Source organism: Lepidochelys kempii, chromosome 2, assembly GCF_965140265.1.
Source record: "Lepidochelys kempii isolate rLepKem1 chromosome 2, rLepKem1.hap2, whole genome shotgun sequence".
Taxonomy (NCBI): Eukaryota; Metazoa; Chordata; order Testudines; family Cheloniidae; genus Lepidochelys; species Lepidochelys kempii.
The window spans coordinates 248,519,197-248,539,317 of NC_133257.1; the positions used below are offsets into that span (position 1 = coordinate 248,519,197).

The window sequence follows — 20,121 nt, forward strand, 5'->3', positions numbered from 1 at the left end:
TTTGAGTTTGTCATGTGCATGGGCTGCGTCTCTTACTGGTTCTGATTTTGTGTTTCTTCCCAAACAGGAGGGACCCATTTATCAGAGATTGTTGGTTTTGTCTTCCTAAAGACACTAAATCCTTAGCATATCCCTGGAATAAGTGGTACTGTGTTATTTTGATGGATGTGTGTTCATGGGCCCTTTGTACGTGGCTGCAGCTATACCAACCATGGTTCAGAATCATGGGACCAACCTTCTCCCCTTCCTTCCTTCCTTTTGCAGACATGGGGAAATTAATGCAGGTTACTTGAGATATGAATCATTAAACAGCAGATAGTGTAGCACTAAGCTGTCTGCTGTGAACTGGCTACTTGTGTGGGATCCAGGAAGGAAGAGAAGCACCATGGAATTGAGATGTTTGATTTCAGCACTTCAGATTATATCATATAATTTATGGGCCAAATTCAGAGTGTGCGCCTGTTGACACAAAGCATCCCACCTTAACTGGTGAGTTCAGCCAGGTTTATGGCTGCCTTGTAACTGGAGCAGTGCAAAACAGCCAGAGCATGATGGTCAATCTGTCCCAGTTACTGCAGGGTGGAGGGAGACCCATCATGTCCTGTTTAAGATGGCCATTTAAGTGGCTAGCTGTTTTTGAAACATGGCTGATTTTATAGATCATTCTGCTTTTTGCAGCAGAACTCCCCCCCCCTTTCTTATATTGGCAATATGTTTTTAATCAGATCATCTTAGAAAGCAGAACTGGATCTAAACTAAGCCCCAGGAATCCCTTAGAAACAGGTTACCAGCGAAGATGGACCACTAGTCTTTCTTCTGGTGTTCTAAATCCTACATGCTCTATTTTAGTATTGAGTATTCACCGCAACTCTGATGCATTTAGCCAGTATGTCCAAGCAACTCTCATACCTAACTCAGTGAATATATTTTTGTCCCATGTGCTCATTGTCAATCCCCTCCCATATTTTCCCCTACACCTGCCTTAACAACAACAAAGGAAGCAGAGTAAATGTAAGTTCTGCATGCAACCTCAATTATCCAGTTCCAGAATGTTTAAAAAATCATAACATTCCTCTATACTGGATAGCAACCTGAAATGCATTGAAAGATTTATTATCATAGCCTGAGGAAAAGGAAATGTCCAAGGGTTGGATGCTGATTCCATGCATATAAATGCTACTTAGAAAGTGCTGTACTTTGAAATCTTTTCAAGTGACTCTGGCAACTTTGGCCAAGCAGCTTGGACATGTGGCAAAAGCTCCAGGTGAAGACAGTACCCAGAATAGAGTTGGCTAGGAGGCAATCAGAATACTTATCTTCTTGACATCCATTTTAATGAATCATTTTTTCTCCTTCTGATTTGCTAAAGGATTTATCCCTTAGATTTGAGAAGTCAAAATGTTTTTGCTTCCAGATGTTCCATACTGAGACCAGATCATGGACCCCTCTTCTTACCATGAGCTGTGGTATAAATGGGATTCCTCTTTCTTGCCCAACCAGTGCTTTTATTCTTCTTCATAGTTCAATACAGATTGGTAGTGGTAGACATATCAGTGCTCTTGAGTTCTGATAGTTACTTTCAGTGTCTAGTAACAACTGAAGGAGCAGAGCAAAAGTGACAGGAGCTGTGTATGTGCTCGTATAAGTCCTAAATTTTATTAACTACAGAAAAATAGATTTTAAGTGATTATAAGTAATTATGCATAAAAGTCAGGATTGGTTACAAAAGAAATAAAAGATAAAATGCAAGCTAATGGCAAACTTAACAAACTAACAGAATTCAAAGTGAAGGTTTTCTTCACCATACACTGCAGTAAATTTCATAGGCTGGGTCTCCTTTCAGCCTGGGACCCCTCCAGCTTAATTCAGTGTTCTTCAGGTATTCTTTGATGTCATGAGTAGAGAGATGGAAAGAGGAGTGAAGTCAAGTGTTTTCCTCCCCTCTTTATTATTCAAATTCTTGTGCTAGAAACATCCTTGCTGAATCATGGTGACACGCAGTCTGTTGTGGACATAAGATTTGAACTGTCCCTGTGAGGGAATGCACATTTGTTATTTACACTCCGCCCACAGTGGAGAATGGTTGCTTAAGCAGGTGATAGCTCTTTAACACCTGCTTGGGTTGGTCTGTCCTCTGTTCCTGAGAAACTGCTTTGGGTCTGCTTTTCTTAAACATGGAGCATGTTACAGCAATGATACATAATAGAATCTTATAACTTGATACACATATTTTACCATGACAATAATGTTCAGCATGTTATGACATTTCAAATGATACCTCACAAGGTATACTTTTTACAAAATTTATCATAGTCTTGTAAAAGAGGTGAACATAATAGTATAGACCATCACAGCATGTTAAATTGCTTTAAGGCTGTCCATTCTCCACAGTTGGGCGCTAATGCTATATACATTCTCCCAGAGAGTAACAGAAGACCTTTCTAATCAAAACTCAGGTGAACTTTTAGGTTTTCACATTAGATGTTTCCCATCTGGATAAATAATCCTTATTTTAAGGTAGTCATGCAAATATGAAGTTCTCATTGCTTGATCCTTTCAATGCACATGGAAGGGCTCCTGGGGCAAGTGAGAATGTTTATGAAAGGTACATGGATCACCAAATTGTTCATGTGGGAAAAGGTGAGTACTGTAGGTCAAAGTTGTTTTAGTGCAGACATAACTCTGACTTGATGGACCTAGAGGGATTCCAAAAGGGTGTAACATTGGTCCCTTTCATTTTCCCTTTGCACCAAAAATAAGGGAGAAGCATAATGTAAATTCTATCAGAAAGACTTTTTCAACGTAAACTTACAGGCATAAACTTCAGCATAAATTTACTAATTTTGGGGGTGATCTTTAACCTAGGGTTGATTGCAAGATCAGAGGAAAGTCTTCCAGTGGAATATTAATAGATATAAGGGCCATTATCTTATCACAAGGCCAGGCACAGACAAGATTAAGGCAGTAATGATTTTTGGTTTGGCTGTAGTTATGCTATTATTATGATACGGTAAATAATAAGTTATACCTGGCCTTAACACCCAAATATTGACTTTTTGCCTATTGGAACACAGAATCATAGCACAAATTTCCTATAACTTGGACACTCACAGCTTTTCTTACTTTGTCAAGCAGCTTTCATTTATTTCTTTTTCCTCCTTGCTGTGTCCCATCCACTGTTCCCAAGCATGCTAGGTAACCAAAATATAGCTGAACACATTCTGAAAGAAAATAATGAAATCACAAATTTACTTTGTGACATTTGTTTTCTTTGAACATTCATACAAGTGATTTTTTTTGACAGCAGGAAGAATGTTCACAGAAAGCAAAAGCCTTGTTGATAATCAGGTGTGTGAATGTGTATTTTAGGTTCATTCCAAAAGAGTTCATCCCATCATCTTAAAATCTCTCTGACATACCTCTTCCTTTCTATATGTAATGAAAGAGCAGAAATAGCACCATGTGATTTCTACCCAAACTTTCAATATGAATAGTGAATAGCTAAACACCTATTGGAAGCAAATAACATGAACCATTATAGACTGAAATGTATTGGCTTAAAGGGCTGAGCAATTTTGAATACCAAATTAATAAAAAGCATATTTCATGAGCAGCAAAAATGACTAGATTCTTTGTTAAAATATTTAACACAACTCCAATCCCAAGTATCCATTACACATTTTAAAATGAGAACCATATCTGTCTTAAACAAAACTGAGTTTTTTAAGTGTACTTTTCAATTAAACAAGCTTTTTGCATGGAACTGCAAATGCTTCCTAGACTGATCTTGTTGACACATGTTACATTACATTGCCAGTTAGACATTTCTTGATGAAATTTTCTGAACTGGTTTTGCTCACATTAGTTGTACAATACTTCCACTTTTAACTTAATGATGATGATGATATGATTTGATTTTTCAAATATGAAAAAAGTTAACCATAGAAAGAACTGGAAGCAGTTAATAAACAACACCTAGACTCACATTTGTAGAAATAGATGGATTATGCCTACATCTTACATTGATTTGGTTGTTCCCTGGGGACTCTCTTATTATTAGGCCTTGGTTTACATTTAAAATATTTCCTGGGAACAGATTATAGAGCAACAGGATAATAATGCCAATGATACTCTAATTAAGATGACAGTATTTAAATAACAAATCAAAATTTTGCTTTTAATGAGAAGTGCTGTGGCTTTATTTCTCAGGAGAGGTGTGGATTTAGTGCATTTCAGCAATATCCTGAACAATAATTTTAGCAGGACACAGGAAACAGCAAAGATTTATAAACATGATTGATAGTTTATCTGTACCAGAGAGACACATTAGGGTTAGTCACAGAGCAGAGGATTCAGGTTCAGTTACTCCTGTGATTAGTCACAAATGTCTGTTTTGATACAGGATTCCAGCTGCAGGTTGGTAAAATATATGTGTCCACTGGAGATACACAAGAGTTCCATCTATGTTTGGATATTTACTGAAACAGCTAACCCAGAATAATTATTCTGGAAGTAATAGCTTATTCCTGTACATTTTGGAAGTGGATTAAAATAAATCTGAAAAAGGCACTCTCATTTCAGACTGAATGTCCACATGGGGGTTTATTGTGAAATATTTTTGGCATAGCTATTTTGATAAATTTCCAAGAATAGACAAGCCCTGATTGCTTCAAGTATTTTTGAGTTTGGATGCCAATGCTGATTTTAAAGATGGCCTTCATTAGATGTTATTGTTTGCTTGGGTTGGATGGCTCAGACAACTGATACTATGATAAGAGACTGGATAATTACAATGATCCCCAAAACATTATTTTTCTTTCCTCATTTAAGATACACAGTGCTTAGCTTGATTGACAATGCCATTTGTTGGCAGTGGGAGACTGTGGAAACAGAGCATGTTCACTGCAAAGAAAAGGTAAAAAGAAAATGGTTAATCTCTTTTGCACTTACTGTTTCTGGTTGGATCATTTGACCAAGCCTGGTCACATGGCTGCATAATGGTCTGCAGCAGACTTGCCGCTGTAACTGAGCTGCCTTTCACTGCAGAAACATCTTGTCTGCTCCTCATGCATAGCTGGACTGCCAGAACGTGGAACTGCAGCAGGAGGTCACCTGCTATGCTGCTAATTAACACCGGTTACAGTTAAAAGGAAACCTAGTGAATGTATGATTGGCTGTCATAACAAGGAACTTTGATTGTCCATCAGAAAATTAAGGGCCTAATCCTGGAAGCCCTTAGCCATGGGACTAGTCCTAACTCAAGGACTACAGTGCTCATATGAATTAGGTATTGCAGGATAGGCCCTAAATTAGTGATCTGCTCATGTTATTTATCACCATTAGAATAATAAATTACATATGCGTATGTATGTCATGCAGGAGTAAAATCAGTTGCTCATATTAATTTAAATAAGGTTTACCTGAAAAACATGGTGTGTCTGAAATACGGTATATGTACAAAGGCGAAAAACCTTAAAGGGTTCAAGCCTCAAAGTGCAGTGCCCTTTACATCAATTTTCCTTTTTAGTAGAGCCGCAAATACAGAAAAATTAAGTCCTGTCATAAGAGGCAGGAAGATCTGCTAGGCTACTTTATGAAAGGAGAGCAGAAGTAGATCCTGATGAGTGGGGGTGGGAGTGGGGCTGTTTGGGGCTAGGTGCTTGTGAGGGGAAACTTCCTGCCTGAAAAAGTCTCTTCCATGCCTCTTCGTCTATTTTCATTCAGTCTGGTGCAGAGCAGATTTATATGTGAGAGGGAGTTAATTGCATCCCTTAAAATCTTGAACAGTTGAAGCAGGAGTTGGCCCATAGTTAATGTTGCTGGAAAGTAATTTCAGAAAGTAATCAACTATTCAACCTCATCCCCTTATGTTACCCCATTCCCATTGCCTTTTGAAAGATCAAAGATGGCAACTTTGATAGGAATGGGCAAAACGCTGTGTAGCCTGAGATTTTAAGAGCCGGTTATGCTATTTTATAGGCTTGAAAAAGTTTATAAAATGTGCTGATTGCAGTGCAGTTGAACTAATATAACTAAGAAGAGAATTTGGCCCCGTTGGGATTTGTTGGCAATCAAAAAGTATTCTTATGTCACTCATGATATTTTTACTGGTAGTGGATTGGGTAATGAGAGACCACAGAACAACTTGCTCTTCCATATCCATAGAGACATACAAGCCAAAACAAATGATCTCCAGGCCTATGCACAATTAGTAGGGTTGAAAATCAATAACGAGAAAACTAAAACCATGAGAATAAACACACAACAGGAAACACCAATAACACTTTCTGGGAATGACATGAAAGAGGTCTGATATGTCACATATCTTGGCAGCACTGTAAAGACAACAGGTGGAACCAATGAAGACTTTAAAACCAGAATAGTAAAAGCCAGACATGCCTTTGTAACTCTAAAGCTGATCTGAAGAAACAGAAATATTTTCCTCCAAACTAAACTTTGAATATTTAACACCATTGTAAAGTCAGTCTGAAAACTGAAACATGGAGACTTAAGACTTTGCTATCTAATCTCCAGCTTTTCATAAACAGCTGCCTCAGCAGCTGACAACTGAGACAAATCCTCAATATCAGATGGTCAAAAAAAATCACAAACAAAAAACTCTGGAAAAGGATGAAACAGAAACAGATAGGACAGGAAATCATGGAACAAAAATGGAGATGGCTAGGACACATGTGGAGGAAAGACCTGAATAACATAACAAGACGGGCATTGGACTGGAACCTCCAGGGCAAGAGGCGACAAGCTAGACCAAAGATAGCATGGAAATGTACACTGGAAACTGAATTGAAAGCTATCAGAATTACATGGCATGAAGTTAAGACTGCAGCAAGAGACAAGCAAAGATGAAAGGCAGTGGTGAAGGCCTTATGCTTTGCATGGAATTAGAAAAAGAAGGTAGGCATTTGTGCATTTTACTGCTGAAGGTTCTCGGTTCTACGCTTATGACAGCCTCACAGTGTCTCTGCATGCAGACATGACATGTTATACAAACTTTTAATTGATTTATAACTTTACTTTTTAATTTTTATTTTCATACTCCTAGAGTAACTATGCACCACTGAGTAGTCACATGGAGATTTATCAGTGCAAATACATTTAGAAAATTGTAAGCAAGTATGGTGGGCAATTTATGAATTTGCCAAGCTGCCAGTTAGATTTTAAAGCTGAAATCAAACAAATTAGATTTGGCACAAAGTATAGACACTGATAGAATTTAATTAAGATAACCCCTTTTCATTGAATCCAGGGTGCATTAGCTCATTAATTTTAATACTAGGTTCTTCTCGGTTCTACTTTTACCTTGGACAGTACTTTTCAAATCAGGACACTTAGTTATTCTTAACCAAGCAACAACTTTATCAAGAACCACTTCCATGTATAATCAAAACTTGATTGCGTTCCAATATCAGAGGTTCTAGGACGGTACTGAATACAACATACTGTCTTGCAAGCAGTTGACATAAACAGCATTGAGGTCAAGCAGTTATACCATAGAACCATACAAATCACAAAGATTTCTTATTCCCATTTACTTATAAAATCAGCTATTGATACTTTAGTATTTCTAATACATTTATCACCCTGTAAGCATTCATCCAACAAGTGATGATGTACTTTGTCTGAAGGCACTTATAAATGTAATCTCCACTATTTCTAGAGTTTGGCTTGATAAGACCTATTTTAAAACATCAGAAGCAACTGTTTAAAGTTACTATTTGTCTTTCTTAGGTCAATTTACTTGAACTTACAAAGAAGAAACATGCAGACAGTGTTACTTAGTTAAAATTCCAAAATATGGTTCTTTGAGGTCCCAGCAGAAAAGAGTATAGACCCAACAAGGTAGCTTTTCAGTTACTCATATTAAAGAAGAAAGGAACACAAAGAGTCTCTGTAATGGAGTCTCACCACTTCTTAATCCTGGTAACTCTGGCTGAGAGGCAAGTACTGTCTATGATGCTGGTCTAAGTGTCCTGTTCTGCTTCTGGATTATACAACTTCTTTTTTGTGGGTTCTGTCAACTCTGACTGGTCACATGTGGTGACTTCAGTTTTCCACTTTGTTTTCAGGGTTTGTTGGAGGGGGCAACCCCCTTTTTTCTATTGAACACTTACCAAATGGGCTCTCAGATTTCTGCTCTCAGTTTCTCTGCTGCTTCTGTTGATATCCAGCAAATAGCATCTGTGTAGAACAAATTTCTATTTCTTTTCTTATCAGATCTTTATTTTATTCATTATATTTCTCTATTAACCTCTACTATCCATTAGAACTTCTTCTTTTTTAGGCAATTTCTTTTAATATTTCAAAGTTATACACTGGTTACATGCTTATATCTGTCTATTCTTTTTCCTTCTTGTGCCTTTCATTTCACATCCTTCAGCGTTTATAACAGAAAAAGAGACATTATTCTGAACAACAAGTTGAGGCACACTAACGTACAGCTTCTAATTTGGGCTAAAAGCTATTTGGTCTGGATTTCTTGTGGTATCAGAAAGTTTGACATCTAGAACCTTCATTGTTCTGTGTCTCACTACAAGGTATTGTAACGGGGTGTACCAGGCCCAGACGCCTGGTTAAAGGCCTTGCAGTCTTACCACACTCCACCCAGGAAAGGGCAGTAGAGGTGAATACTCCAAGATGCCTAGAGAGGTTGCAGGGAAGCAGCCAATCAGAGACCAGCAGGCTCACATAAAAAGGAGCTGCTGAACAGAGCAGTTAGAATCATAGATTAGGGTTGGAAGAGAACTCAGGAGGTCATCTAGTCCAACCCCCTCCTCAGAGCAGGACCAACCCCAACTAAATCATCCCAGCCAGAGCTTTGTCAAGCTGAGCCTTAAAAACCTCTTAAGGATGAAGATTCCACCACTTCTCTTGATAACCCATTCCAGTGCTTCACCACCCTCCTAGTGAAATAGTGTTTCCTAATATCCAACCTAGACCTCCCGCACTGCAACTTGAGACCATTGTTCCATCCTCTTTGCAACCACCTTTCAGATAGTTGAAGGTTGCTATCAAATCCCCCCTCACTCTTGTCTTCTGCAGACTAAATAAACCCAGTTCCCTCAGCCTCTCCTCATAAGTCATGTGCCCCAGCCCCATAATCATTTTTGTTGCTCTCTGCTAGACTCTCTCCAATTTGTCCACATCCTTTCTGTAGTGGGGGGCCCAAAACTGGATGCAATACTCCAGATGTGGCCTCACCAGTGCCCAATAGAGGGGAATAATCACTTCCCTTGATCTGCTGGTAATACTCCTACTAATGCAGCCCAATATGCTGTTAGCCTTCTTGTCAACAAGGGCACACTCTTGACTCATATCCAGCTTCTCATCCACTGTAATCCCCAGGTCCTTTTCTGCAGAACTGCTGCTTAGCCAGTCGGTCCCCAGCCTGTAGCAGTACATAGGATTCTTCCATCCTAAGTGCAGGACTCTGCACTTGTCCTTGTTGAATCTCATCAGATTTCTTTTATCCCAATCCTCCAATTTGTCTAGGTCACTTTGGACCCTATCACTACCCTCCAGTGTATCTATCTCTCCCCCCAGCTTAATGTCATCCACAAACTTGCTGAGGTGCAATCCATCCAGATCATTAATGAAGATGTTGAACGAAACCAGCCCCAGAACAGACCCCGGGGGCTCTCCACTTGATACTGGCACCCAACTAGAGATTGAGCCATTGATCACTACCTTTTGAGCCTGACAATCTAGCCAGCTTTCTATTCACCTTACAGTCCATTCATCCAATCCATACTTTTTTAACTTGCTGGCAAGAATACTGTGGGAGACTATATCAAAAGCTTTGCTTAAGTCAAGATATATCATGTCCACCACTTTCCCCATATCCACAGAGCCAGTTATCTCATCATAGAAGGCAATCAGGTTGGTCAGGCATAACTTGCCCTTGGTGAATCCGTGTTGACTGTTCCTGATCACCTTCCTCTCCTCCAAGTGCTGCAAAATGGATTCCTTGAGGATCCGCTCCATGATTTTTCCAGGGACAGAGGTGAGGATGACCGGTCTGTAGTTCCCTGGATTCTCCTTCTTCCCGTTTTTAAAGATGGGCACTATATTTACCTTTTTCCAATCGTTCAGGACCTCCCTCGATCGGCACGAGTTTTCAAAGATAATGGCCAATGGGTCTGCAATCACATCAGCCAACTCCCTCAGCACCCTCAGATGAGTTAGATCTGGCCCCATGGACTTGTGCAGTTGCTGACTGGAGTCAGGGGATCAAGGACAGTGTTCCTGGCTGGCTGCAGCACTGGACTGATCGGTGCTGGCTGGAGCCAGGCTGCAAGGAAGGTACTGGGGCTAAGAAGGGAAGTGGCTCTGGGAAATGAAGTAGCAAATAGTTAAAGGGAAGCAGCAGGCAGCTGATACTTATAGAGTCCCTGGGTTGGGACCCAGAGTAGTGTGTGGGCCGGGTTCCCCCTCCCTTGCCACAGCCACAGTCAGAGGAGTTAAAACCCTGAGAGAGGGAGTAGTCCAGAGAGGGGGCTGAAAACCCAGAAGAGGATCAGTAATTGTTGAACTTTGTTACCTCCCCTGAAGGGGGTAGACCTATAAACAGTGTCACAGCTGGAGAGCTGAGGCACCAGATGAAGAGTCTCCAGGGAGGAAGCCATGGGGGCACTGCTCCATATCAGAGCAGGGAAGAATACTTGAGTGAGCCCAGGAGGGGCTAAGGGACACTTTGAAAGCTAGCCCAGGAGAGGCAATAACCAGGGTACTGTGATAGGCCCTGCTGGACTGATTGAGGATTAAGCCCAGGGACAGGGCTGCAGGCAGACACATTAAAAGAGGATACTGTGATAGGCTTTATTGCTGAGGTTCCCAAATTGTTCTTATTGCATATTCCTTTCAGATCTATCAGCTGCCTGTGCACCCCTACTCTTCTCACTACTGATATTTAGTGTGTTCTTCTTAACGCTACCTGTCTTTAGCTATCTGTCCATATTTCACTCTAACATGCTGATATAGTTATAGTGTGACCTATACAACCGGAAAAAAAAAAACCTCCTACGTTCTGAGCTCAGTTAAACTGGATAATTGCTGGGCAACTGAACCCGTGTTGTACGGGGATTAGAGGTGAGGGTTCTGTACATCAGAATCTCTGTGTAAATCTGTTCTCATTAGTACATCATGATGTAAATTAATTACTGTATTTTATATAACAAGTTTCCACAGAGTTTTAAAGCTTAGTCTGAGTAGCCTATTATGAACATGCAATAAAGTAGAGGATCAGCAAGGAAACTGTGACTGATGGCGAGGACGGTGTGCATGAAATTAGAAGAAAAATATGCAAAGAATACAGAAATAAATAAAATAAATAAGTAAAATACCCCATTACACAATTTCTCCTGTGTACCCCCCAGAAATGTCTGTACCATACTTTGGGAACCCCTGCCTTATTGGATTAGAACTGAGCCCAGGGAGGGCTGCAGGTGTAATGCATACACCTCCTGGGTGTGGTGCTCTGTCCCCTTCAGTGGGACTGAGACCACTTAGAGATTAATGAGTCTGATACAGTCTTAGCTAAGGGCCATGTGGCTTTTAGCGCATGCAGCAGAGGCTCATGCATTTAGCTCTAGAGGTCCCAGGTTCAATCCCACCCGCTGACAACCAGGGTCTGTCAGTGTTACACTATGATAAGTCCTGTTGGACTGTTTATCCAGGAAGCGGGTCTGGTTTCTGTTTGTTTCACATACGGACTGTGTGTGACTCAGAGGGAAGGCTGAGTCACTAAAAAACCCTGCCTGAGAAGGTTAACTGCCAGCAGCAGTCATCGCAAGCGAGAGTGCAGGGGCAGACAAACACCAGGCCAGCAGGGGCCTTCATGAGACGTGAGTGGGCCCACCACAGTATTTCTAAACAGTTTATTTAATTTACAGTCCCCATTTCCCACCTCTCACCTCACCCTCTCAAAACAACAACAACAAAACAATCTCTGCATTCACTCACATAGTAAAATATGCCATTGATAGGAAAGCAAGGTGTTACTCTTTGTCAATCCTTGGGGTTCCCTGTAGCCAGACATTGAGATGGGAAGCTCTTGCCACAAGCAAATCAAAAGGGTCCTGTGTAAGTGAGCAACAGCAACAGATTGAAGAGTTTCCCTAAGCATCCCATTTCTCATTCTTGGAGACAGTCTCCAACCTCTGTCACCTGGGACTCCTGGGACAAGGTGTCTCCTACATTGGGGCGTGTAAAGATATAAGTGATTAGCTATGATCTTGGTTGTCATGGAGATGGGGAACAGGCTGATAGCTTCCTGATTTAAGGGCTCAAGGGAGCTTTAGTTATTAATAATATAGAGTCAAGGCATATTTGACATCTGTACCTCTCACAAATGCAAATATTTTTTCCATTTTCAAAACTAAAAAATGGCTGACTTTAACTCACTCTTTCAAAAAATTCATGTTTCCTTTGAGACAAAGGAAAGAATGTTACATCTCAAAAGGGAACTCCTGTGAGAAAGCGATCTGTGAGCGGAAATGGGGTGCATGACTACAGTGGAAGTTGAGTTGTAAGATTAAATAAAACATTTGTTTCCAAGAGCACTATGGGGTGATAATAATAAGACAGAATAAATAGGGACTTGGCTATTAGTTTAGAATAAGGTAACTTTAAACATTTATTCAGACCTTTTCCCGATTCCAAATGCTACTCAGTTTTTCTGCCCAGCCTTTCTAACAAAGAAGCAGACTGCACGGGTGAGATTCAGCAAAGAGTGCATCATATGGGTATGGGGTAATGTTACTACTTTCTGTGCTGGTTGTTTAATTTATGGTAAATGCCTGTGTAGTGAGGCGGTGTGGCTCCCTACTACCCCGGAGAGGGTCAAGCCCCTCCAGACACCAGAGTGGGCGGAGCCAGGAAGCTCTGAGCCCGCCCCTCAGAGGGACAGGTGGCGACCCGGAAGTATAAAGGTGGGCCCTCAGAGCTCACTAGAGGACCAGCTGCTGGGGAGGCTAGATGTAGCCAGCCTAGTCCACGACTGGGAAAACCCTGCAGCCCCAGGTCCACGCCAGCTATCCGGGGGAGTTACCAGGCTGGCCGCTTGTCTGCTGCCCCGAGGAACCCAGGTACCAGAAGGAGGGGAGTTAGGAAGCAGCCCGGGGGCAGTCGCTTGCCGCTGCTAGGGCCCCAGGCTGGGACACAGTGGAGTAGGTGGGCCTGTGTCCCCCCGCCACACAACTTGTGGGTGGCAGTCTCCCCCTCCTCTGGGTTCTTGGAGGCCTGGGCTAATTCACACATGCTGTGTTGCTCAGCCCCTGCCTGAGCGATTGACTATTTGTTGCCCCGCCCTGACCCGGGGCCTGGCCTGCTAACACTGGGCTATTTGCTCAGCCCCTGCCCAACGGCCTGAGCTACTGACTATTTGGGGCCCCGCCCTGACCCGGGGGCTGGCCCGCTAACACTGGGCTGTTTGCTCAGCCCCTGCCTGAGGGCCTGAGCTACTGACTGTTTGGTGCTCCGCCCTGACTCAGGGCCCAGGCCTACGCTGCTCGTTCCAGTTATCGCAAGGGCTACTGAGGAAGACTCCGGTGGCTGGACAAATTCCCCCAAAGTCAACTGTGTGTAGTGAGCCGGTGTGGCTCCCCGTTGCCCCGGAGAGGGTTGAGCCCTGGCCTAGCCCCTTTACAGCCTGTAACTGATTCTCCACGTTTGCTTACTCTCTTCATCCAATCATCCCTTTACCCAAGCCAACAACTGAAAGTGTCAAACACACAAATTGAAAGCAGGCTTAATATAAAAGTAATATTCACAAACAACTAAAATACAAGATATAATGGATCATTAGGAGCTCCTTTCAGCAAACTGATGCCCACAATTTGGGCTGTGTTTTTCTGTCATCCATAACTAAGCCAAAAAAAAAGGCTAAGTCTAAATCAGGAATCAAAGGACTCCACACACAAAACTCTGACACTAGCTTTGGCAATCCACCTTGAAGGATTGAAAAAAGATCATGTTACTCCCATAGTCTAAGGCGCAGTGGCCTACATGCAATAGAAAGTAGTCCTACAAACTGAACCTTCAGAGGCAGAATGACAGAGCATTGCGTATTAACTAGGGCTATCAAGCGATTAAAAAATTAATCCTGATTAATCTCACTTTTAAACAGTAATAGAAGCATACGAATGTTTAGCATATCTGGCATGTAGATACCTTGCAATGCCGGCTACAAAAGTCCCATGCGGATGCCTGTTCTTACGTTCTGGTAACATTGTAAATAAGAAGTGGTCAGTATTATCTCCTGTAAATGTAAACAAACTTGTTTGTCTTAGTGACTGGTTGGATGAGAAGTAGGACTGAGAGGCCTTGTAGGCTCTAAAGTTTTGTATTTTTTTGTTTTTGAGTGCAGTTATATAACAAAAAAAATCTACATTTGTAAGTTGCACTTCCACGATAAAGAGAGTGCACTACATTACTTGTATGAGGTGAATTGAAAAATACTGTTTCTTTTGTTCATCATTTTTACAGTGCCAATATCTGTAATCAAAAATAATGTAAAGGAAGTGGTGTACACCTGCCAGTTTATGGGAAAATATTCATCTGCTTCTCACTATTGCGAAATACCAGAAACATACTGCTATAAGGCAGGCCATGTAATGTTTCTTTAATACTCATCAACAGAGCCAGAAAATGGAGGAAAGTAGTCCTCAAGAACAAGAGAAACTAGAAGGTTAAAAATCAATGGTAAGTAACTGGAGTGTGCCATTTCCCAGGAACAAAGACTGGCACATTGATATTGTCTGCACCGCCTCAGCAATATCTGATGTTTTTATTTCTCAGATAGGCAACAGCAGCCAAAATTAAAAAATGGAGGAAGGTGAGAGCAATGGGAAGAATCTCTCTTGGTGATAATCTTCCAAATTAGACTCATTGTGTAGTCCAGGGGGGGAATCTTCACTTCATTCTAGATAATGGATCCTACTGAGGGTTAAGTGCCCTAACTGTTATTAAATTCAGTGGGCATTCAAAGTGCTGAACTGCTTGCAGGCTAAAGTGTGTAAAGCAAAAGATGTTGATATTAAACAGAATTGACTACAGAATGGAGATCTATGGTCCCTGTTCAGCACTCTTTAAAAACTCTCATGGAAGTCATGCTGAATATAGCCCAAATACAAAGACAGTAGGGAAATTGAAGTTAACAATAGGCTAATGAGGAATAGAATTGATGGGAGTGTGGGGGGGGGGGGCGGGGTGGAAGGGGGAGGCAATATCCCCACAGAAAATTATGAGAGTTCATTTTTAATGACATTTTCAGTGGAAATTTTTTTACCTTTTTGGAAGAAAGTTTTTAGTTTTTCGAGGAAAAATAAAAAATTTTCATGGAAACCAGATAATTTCAGTGAAAATTTGCATTTAATTTAAAAAATTTTTAAAAATTAATCTATCAAAAATCTTATGTGAAAAAATTTTCGACCAGCCCAAATAAAAAAGCTACTTTACCAGCTATAAATACTGTCTTTTCATGGAGTTACTCTGAAGTTCATCTGAACCTTCATAGATGAACATATTCGATTGTCATGCTGCCTGGAGTGGCTCACAGCTAAGAATGTCAAACTCAGGACAGACTATCAGAAAATACGGCAGATGCCCCAAACTGGTGGTATCTTCTATCCTTAGATTTCACCAAGCCAATAACAGAAGTGTACTCCTAGACCACTATAATAGTTTTACCCTGGAGTCACAGACGTCCCCTTCTCTTTACCATCCAGAAAAACTAGACTTATGATGAAAGGTTATTTAAAACCAAATTCACCATACATTAGGTTCTTCCAAACACAGAGGGCAAGTCACTTACCTAGGTCAATGGATGCTCAAGATGTTACACCAAAGACAATGCTGTAGTAAATCCTTTAGTAAACTAACTAAAGATTTATTAACTAAGAAAAGGAAATGAGTTACTAAAAGGTTAAAGCAGATAAAGTACAGTCCAAAATGATAGCAGGGATGTTAACTATGCTAGTTTTCTATGAGTCTCTCAGGGTTGCCCAAATAGGCCTGGGAGGAAAGGGAGTTGGAGAACAAGCCCACCACTGACTCACACCACAGCAGTAGCTCCTATGCCATGGAGATGGGCCCATCTCCCCACCCCAGCCTGTTGGCTCTCACCCCTCATAGATTTGCTGTGGTGGGCTCCTCCAAATGAGGGGAAGGCTAGCCATCTGTACACCCCAAAAAGACACAGGGTGAGAAGAGGAGGTGGGGAAAGATCACCAGCTCCACATAACTCTCCAAAGTAAAGATAGGAAGCTGATGCGGGGCTAAAGGAATGAGGGGCCCTGTGGAGAATTCTTGGGTGAGCCATAGCGGATTGGAGCAATTGAAGGGAGAGGGGTTGGTGCAGCCAGGAACAGAGGGCATTTGGGCTGGTCTATATGGTAGATGGACGTGGGTGTTGCAGACAGCAGAAAGACTGTGGGAGGGATGGCAGGAGTGAAGAGGGAGGTTGGGGGAAGGGAAATAGTTTGAGATTGGGGGAATAGGGAGTTTTAGGGGTGAATTGATTAGGGAATGAGGCTTGGGGGGGATAGTGAGCAGTCGTGAGGGAGGGTTTGGGATGTGGAGGAAGGATTTAGGGTAGGATTTTACCAGGGTGATATTTTATGGTGGTATTTTTGGGAAGATGGGGGATTGGTGTAGTGGGGAGTTGGGTGGGGTGGACGGCTGTGGCAGGAGGAGATTTTGTGGTGGTTTGGGTTTATTTGGGGAGATAGGGGCTGAGGTTTTTTTGAAGGGATAGGAGGAGTCTGGGGGGTGTTTATTTGGGGCTGAGGCAGCAGGGGGTGGATGGGTTTAAGCAGGGACAGGGGAGTTATTTGGGGGTCTATGGGGGAGATGCGGGTGGGGCAGGTTGGAAGTTGAGGAAGGGGAATTATCTGGGGGCTGGGAAAGGGGTGGGTGTGAAGGCTATTGTGGGGTTTAGGGAGTCTGTGGGAGGGGCCTTAGGGAGCTACTTAGCAGCAGCCAGCTGTGGCTGTACCTGGCGCCTTCTTCCACCACCCATTTTAGTCCCCTACTCCCCTCTATCCCGCTAGCCCCAGCCCCAGGGATGGAGCTAGTGTGCTGGGTGCACTTTGGATAGACTCTGCCTGCAGCACCATGTGGAGTCCTGTGGACTCACCTCACCACCCGCCACTGGGCTCCAGGGATTCTCCCTGCTTATTCTGCTACTGGACAGCTAGACAGCTTAGCACTAAGATGGCCTTGGTGCCACCAGAGGCAGAGCTTCGCCTGCCGGGCTGGGTATGCATGTAGGCAGCAGGGTGGCTTAGATCTGGGGAGAGGCGGAGCTGAGCCCTGCCCCGCAGCCTGAGCCACCCAGCAGCTATGGGTACAGGGATGCACCAAGACTTATTGTATTATTTTACTCTTATGTCCTTTTATTTCCACAGTTCCACTTCATCTTCTCATACTTGGGAAGACTGCAGCCTCCTCAGGGCAACTGCTAGCGCTCTTACCAATGATGTTTTCCAGCAAGGATGTTTGTTTTGATAGCAATGAAACAGCAACACTTTACATCCTTGGTATCTATTCCAGAAGATTCCATTAGAATCCTTCAGTAAATCTTTTGGTTTCTAATGAGCTTTAATTGTTTGCATGACCTGCTGCCCCAAGGACCAGTGTGCCTGAGAAGCCCATTACTCTGTGCCAAAATGTACAGAAGTTGCCCAACTGTGGTAAAGAGGCATCCTATCAAAGTTCCTACCTTTCACTAGGGCACAGAAACAACCATAAAAGTTCCATAGTCCGATATCTAAATGAAGTATTTGATGGGCTGAGTAACCTAAGGAGAATTTGAGACGCATAACATGCTTATATGAATCGCCTGCATTAGATGCCATTCAAAGACTGTCTCATTATTATCCTCTAACTCAGCTTTTGATTAACATCTCCTAATTTGGAGCTACTAAATCAGTGATTGCTGTTATTAAATCTCTTTTTTTTTTTGGTGACTTTTTTTACCTTATATTTGAGAGTACCTCTTTCAGACTAGTAGTTTAAAACCATGGCTTGGAGACATGTATTGTAAAACACATACAAAAATACCACTTCGGGGACAAATACTGACAAGAAAATTACCATGATGATTATTTAGTCTGAATCAGTGAAATTACACCCGTTGTGCCGAAATGGAGACAATACATATTGTGCTAAGAGAAGTGTTATAATCAGACACCCTGATTAAGCCACAAAAAACTATTATGAATGACTAGTCCCACACTCACCGATAATTCCCATATACAAGTTCCCAAAGAAGCAAACAAAAAAAAATCTTCTAATTTTCCTCTAAACTGAGATATATTAGTATCACTTTAAGACAGAGATAACGTTTGTTTTCAACACTAGTGATGAGAGGATCCCAGGAACTTTTGAAAGTTAATTTTAGTTCACATGAAGCATCCAAAAATCTCAGAGGCTTTTCTGAATGGCCTCAGTCTCCAAAATGGAGTTTGGAATTTTTCTAGCAAGATGTGCGGTGATTTCTTTTTTCCAGTCAGCCTCCTCTCACTCTATTGATGCATCCACAGCTGGGCTGTTGGCTTTTTCCGATATAAAAAGTCTACCCTTTGTCAACCTCCTACCTTTGAAGCAGCATCTGGGTCCATTAAATCTCTCCCTTGGAGAATAATCAGGAATTGAGCCAAGACACACACTTTCCCATCCTTTACATTCTTCCAGCATATCCATCTAACCTATGTGCAGCTTTTACTGTACCTATGGAAGCAATAATATCTGTTTCTGATTAACAGAAGTTTTACATGTTTTGACCATTGTGGAACACAGGAAAATCAAATATATCTTGAGAATTACACATTTTTGAGCTGAGTGGCCAGGACCAAATGTGTCTGCATGAAGTATGTGCACTCTGGGACTTTAACTGTAGATTTTAACACACTATAACTGGATTTTATTTTCCGTACATCAGAATTTTGTTCTGATCTGGAGTTACTGAAACCGATCACCCAACTAATTCCTGGTACTGTCTCTTGGTTTGGAAAGGAGCAGTCCTCTGGTTACAGCTAGTTTGAGGACAGCAAATATAGCTCTTAAAGAGACTGAACAATTTCTTGCTAATTTCACCCTTTACTTTAGTAGGCATCCTTCAGTCTCAAGAGATCATGGCTATGCGCCCCTGAGAGGTAAAGAATTTACTCAATTGGTTTTATGGCAGACGCGAACTGAAGAGACCCCCTAGAGAGAGAGAATCTCTGCCACATTTGTGACATTTAAAGATGATGTTTTTACCCTTTGGGCCCTGCCTTCTGTGAGCTCTTTTCTCCTCTGCTAAGCTGGACTGTTTCCTCTCGTAACTCCAGAGACCTTTATTAAGCTCTTTATTAAGTCCACATCCATGTCCATTTCTTTGAGGTCTCACTTGCACACATCCTTGAAATGCAATTTTGGGCATCCTTTGGGTCTTTTTCCAGATGCCAATTCCCCATAGAGGATGTCCTTTGGGATGCACACATCATTCATCCGGCACACATGGCCAAGCCAGAGGAGTCGTCTCTGTTTGAGTAGTGTTTACATGCTGGGTATGCTGGCCTGTTTGAGCACCTCATTGTTGGTGACTCTGTCCCTCCAGGAGACTGCAAAGATTCGACGAAGGCAACGCATATGAAATCCTGTTGAGCCTCTTTTCCTGATGAGAGTATAAGGTCCATGTCTCACTCCCATACGAAAGTGTGCTGATAACACATGGATGATACATACAGATCTTTGTGCATTCTGTCAGTTTGTTGTTTTGCCATACCCTCTTGTTCAGTCTAGATGTTGTGGTGGCTTTTCCAGTGCAGAAGGAGCAAGTCCTCTGGTTAGAGCTGGCATGAGGATATCAAATATAGCTCTTAAAGACACTGAATAATTTCTTGCTAATTTCACCCTAGTCACTTTATTTTACTGTCACTTGGTTTACAAAACTGGAAGAGCTGAGTAACATTTTACTGTCTAGACACTCCCCACCCCATACACAAATTTGCTCTGTTTCTAACGGTGAAACACTATGGAGTTTCCTTTTCTACAGGAGATGAATTTTAGTAGTGAAAAAAATTATTTTCTTAGGAATCTAAGATTTTCAGTTCCTGTTCT

At 41.9% G+C, this 20,121-nt stretch overlaps 1 long non-coding RNA gene across 1 annotated transcript in view; it reads right to left on the minus strand.

Annotated features, from left to right (window-relative positions):
* Window positions 1-1,707: 1,707 nt before the first annotated feature.
* The window catches only part of LOC140907779 (uncharacterized), a 238,375-nt gene continuing 219,961 nt past the window's right edge, over window positions 1,708-20,121 (minus strand). Inside the window, exons 3-4 of the long non-coding RNA XR_012157620.1 lie at window positions 3,124-3,221; window positions 1,708-2,031 (exon numbers count right to left, since the gene is read on the minus strand). This is a non-coding gene — a long non-coding RNA (uncharacterized lncRNA). The remainder of the gene's footprint in view (window positions 2,032-3,123; window positions 3,222-20,121) is intronic.